The 4,461-nt window shown below is 38.7% G+C and overlaps 1 non-coding gene across 1 annotated transcript; it reads left to right on the plus strand.

Annotated features, from left to right (window-relative positions):
- Positions 1-3,804: 3,804 nt before the first annotated feature.
- Positions 3,805-3,911, plus strand: LOC141723062 (small nucleolar RNA R71). The gene has a single exon (XR_012576055.1). It is a non-coding gene; the product is annotated as a small nucleolar RNA R71 (small nucleolar RNA).
- The last annotated feature ends 550 nt before the right edge of the window (positions 3,912-4,461 follow it).

Here is a 4,461-nt window from a genome sequence, read left to right on the forward strand (position 1 = left end):
AGGATGCAACAGGGAAGGACTATCTTAGCATCCTAAAGTTGTTATAGATTCTACTTCTCTTGATGCTGAGGCATTTACTCACCCTGTTCTAGCTTATCAAATCTAGCTGAACAGGGCAATGACAATGCAGAAAGGATGCTCAATTTGGTGCATACCACCCAGTCTATGCAAAGGGCTAAGGATGCCATCACAGCTTTGCCTTCTACAGCTGGTGATGTGGACTATGAGACTAGAGGTTCAGCTGATTTCTTTGGAAATGGGAGTGGGAATAGTGAAGATGAAGCAATGGACATAGGGGGAGAAGTAGACTCAAGCTCAAGGTCAGGTATTCCATCATGGGCATTCTCAAAGCACTGTGATGAGCATTACTTCAAGACAAGCCTGATCCAGTTAATTAATCAAACTCACACTGCTCTTCAAACCACTACCAATTCTAGCACCAAGAAGCTCCTTTGGGCACATCTAGCCTCCCTGCAACTTCTGCAAATCCAGGGCTTCCAGCATGCTAGAGATGTGAACACCATGAAGGGTGATATTGAGGAGATTTCAGATAAAATAGACTCTAAACTTCCAGACACTGCAATGATTGACATCAAGAGGAAATTAAGGAAAAATTCTGATCTTGCAACCAAGATAGAAGCCTTGGAAATAAGAGTGTCAGCTATGGAAGCATCTTTGACTGCCATTCATCTCCATCAAGCCCAACAGACTGATCTACTTCAAAAACTGGTGGCAGCTCAAACCCCCTCCACAACTCAACTTGATGATAACAAAAAGGGGGAGAAAGGACAAAGTGAGGGGGAGAAGATTCAGATACAAATCAGTAAAGTAATTGTGCCTTCGCTTACTATCTCAAAGCCACCAGTCACAGATGGTATAGATCTGATTCAAGCAGCAGCAGCCAACTTGAAAGTTGCTGAGAAGGAAAAGTTGAGTTTGGTCAACTGGGAGAAGATTGATGAGGAGATACAGAAAAAGTTTGAACTTGTCAAGGAGCCAGTTAAGTCAGCCATCCATCACTCTCAAGTTAAGCAAATTAGTGTGAATGAGATGAGTATGAACTATCTGGAAAGAGGACAATCTTCCTGCATCAAGTCTCCAAAGGCTGAAATGATTCTTAAACCAAGGGCAAACTACTCAAAATCATCTTTGAAGAACCCCTTGGACACTGTGTATGAGACACCCAAGCCTGATGAGAAGAAGCTTCTATCAAGATCAATTGCCTTCTATAAAGATCCAGCTGATTCAGCTTCTAAATGGAGGATTGCTAAGATTTTCAAAAATGGGAAAGAAATATGTGTGGTGGCTGGACACCCTCAATTTGCTCAAGCAAAGAGAGAAGAAAAAGCTAGATTGAAGCAGGAAAAGAAGCAGGCTGCTCTAGATGCTAAAAAGGCTAAACAGAAGAAAGAGCAGATTGCTATCTTGGCCAAGCTACATGCTGTAAATTCATCACAACAAATTCCCTCTCAACCATCTGAAGCTACTGAATCAAGGAAGCAAGTTGAAGAACGGAAGAAATCTCCAAGAAAGAAAGCATTGGCTAAAAGAACTAAATGGAAACTGGATATTGTTGACAAGGAATTGGAAGATCAATTTCCTAAGGAATCCACACCAGCTATAACTCAAGCATCAAAGCCCTCTGTGGTAATTGAAGACATAAGGGTGGTGGAACCCTACAGGAATATTCATGGTAAACCTATTGTGCCCAAGGATGAGCCAATAGAATGGGAGAACATACTAATTCCAGACTTCAATCTACCAATCCTTAGCAAGCCAAAAAGGACAAAGTCAGGAGCAGTCAAGAAAGTGAAGCTGTCACTTCTCAAATCCAAATTTATAGTCAAAGCTCAGCCCAAAGTCAATAGGGGAGACTATCTGTACTTGTGTGACATCAAAGAATTTTTTGATCTAAATCTCTATCTGGATGAACTAGATGAAGTAAGAGGTATTCATACATACAGGAACCTACCTGAAAGGTTAGTGTTCAAGTACAAAGGAGGAAAGGAGATTCAGTGGCCACTTCACGGGATTCTTCAAGAGAGCCAAGCTGTACTGATTAAAGTTTATTCATCCTTCAAGAAGAACTTTGGGTTCAATATCACTGCAAGAAGACTAGTATTGAAGAAGATTGAAGAACTAAGGAGTGTTAGAGCTAAAGATGCACTCCCAAAGACTCTAATCATCCCATACACGGGGAGAAGAGTGCATCTAAGGCCCTACTGGCTGATGGAGTTCATAGATGACAAAGGTGTGAGAAGATTCTTCAGATTAGAAGACCAATTGAACATCTCCAGCAATGAGACTCTCTTGGAAATGCAAGGAAAGCTAAATCTCTCAGAATCTGATGAACTGGAATTCCACAGGCAGCTCCAAAATCAGATTGATGAAAATAACAGAAAGCTTGGAAGAAGATCCAGACCTTCAAGAAACTAGATAAATTTGCTCAGCCTAGAGGAGCATCTTGAAAAAGACTGTGAGCAAAACTTTGTACATTTTATTAATTGAAGCACTTTTCAGTATTATCTACTATTCTTTAAAGCTGTATATTTAGGGTGTTTTGTTATCATCAAGTATCTCTTAATTTATGGCTACAATTCCAGTAGACATAAATTGGGGGAGATTATTGTGTATATGTTGTGTACTTGATGATTACTTGAACAAAACACCTTACTAGATTTTACTTAGTGAAATAATGTAGCACTCGACGGATAAGATTTATAGTCCCGACGGATGACTCATTATAGTCCCGACGGATGATGTCTTATTATCCATTGAGTGAGTAGCTTATGTAACAATAAGTCTGTAGCACATTTCTGCATTCACCATTGTGTAGATTCTGTAAGTAGTATTCAAGTCATGTTGACTTTAACTAGACATGCAGAATAGGTTGATTAATTGTACATAGATGATGTCTTGTAATTTTGCATAAGTGAAATGAAGTCAAGTGCCAGTTTGCTACCCGACGGATAACCCACAATAAAGTCGACGAATGATCTAATAGACAACCCGACGGATGATCAATATCTCGACGGATGATCATGAACCCGACGGATGAAGAATTCAAACATCAGTTGACAGTGACAACACAGTCACATGCGTCGAGTGGATGCAAATGGAATGTGGTAGCCTATTCAACTGGGTTTTTGAGAACAAAGAAGCATTGCCATTTCCATGCTATTATAAAGATATTTAAAGATGCTGTAATAGAGTAATGAAGTAGCATTGTAATAGATTAGATAATTTTTGTTTTTATTATCTTGTCTTATTACTTTGTAATCTTGGTGATATATAAACCAAGAAGTAGCAAATAGAAACAAGTAACTGAGAGACAACAAGAGAAACATTTGTAAGCAGAATTCTTAGCATTTCTCTGTATTCTCAGCAGTTCAATATTTGTAAGCAGCTGTAAGAATTTTTGCACACAGGGTTCTCTCGATATATAATATATATCTCTGGTGGAATCATTCAAATCCACCATAAAGTTTTTAAAGACTCTTGTTTTTAATTACTATATTTTGATTCACTTAAGTTTTATTCCGCATTGTGCTAATCAATACACTTATATTTATATTTGAGTTAGAACATTTTATTTCAAGAAAAAGTTTCAAGAATTCCATTCAACCCCCCTTCTGTAATTCTTGTCATATTGTTAAGGGAATAACACCGGCCATCATCTAAATTAGCTCATAAGCTTCCTCATAGCTCTCAGCCCATAAAGCTCCACCTGATGTTGCATCGAGCATAGGTCTTGACTGTGTTCCCAAACCATTATAAGAGCAATTTATCACCATTCAGTCAAGCATTCCATGATGAGAACACTTCCTAAGCATCTCCTTGTAGCGCTCCCAGGCTTCACAAAAAGATTCTCCCGACTGCTGTGCAAATTGAGTAACAGCATTCCTGATTGCAGCTGCTTTTGCCATAGGGAAGAATTCAGTAAGAAATTTATGAGCAAGATCCTCCCATATCGCAATAGAACCTGGTGATAGAGAGTGCAACTAGCTCTTAGCTTTATCTCTCAGAAAAAATGGGAAAAGTCTCAGTTTCACAGCATCTTCAGAAACATTGTTGAATTTGAAGGTGTCGCAGATCTCGATGAAATCCCTAATATCCATATTAGGGTCTTCCATTGGAGCACCCCCAAAGTGGACTGAATTATGTACCATCTGAATCGTGTCAGGCTTGATTTCAAAGGTATTAGCTGTAACAGCTGGCCTGACAATACTAGATTGAATGTCATTGATCTTTGGTTGAGAATAATCCTTCAACGCTTTCATTTCTGCTATTGGTTCTCCCATTGCAACAAAAACTTCTTCTTCAACTTTTTCAACTTCTTCAAAAACTTCTTTTTCCTCTTCTTCAACTTCATCTAGTGTTTCTGTAAGAACCCAAATTTTTGACATCAGTAACAAACCTTTATGGATAGTAATATAATAACTTGAATTTTTGAAACCTTGT

The sequence above is a fragment of the Apium graveolens genome, chromosome 4, assembly GCF_009905375.1.
Source record: "Apium graveolens cultivar Ventura chromosome 4, ASM990537v1, whole genome shotgun sequence".
Classification (NCBI taxonomy): domain Eukaryota; kingdom Viridiplantae; phylum Streptophyta; class Magnoliopsida; order Apiales; family Apiaceae; genus Apium; species Apium graveolens.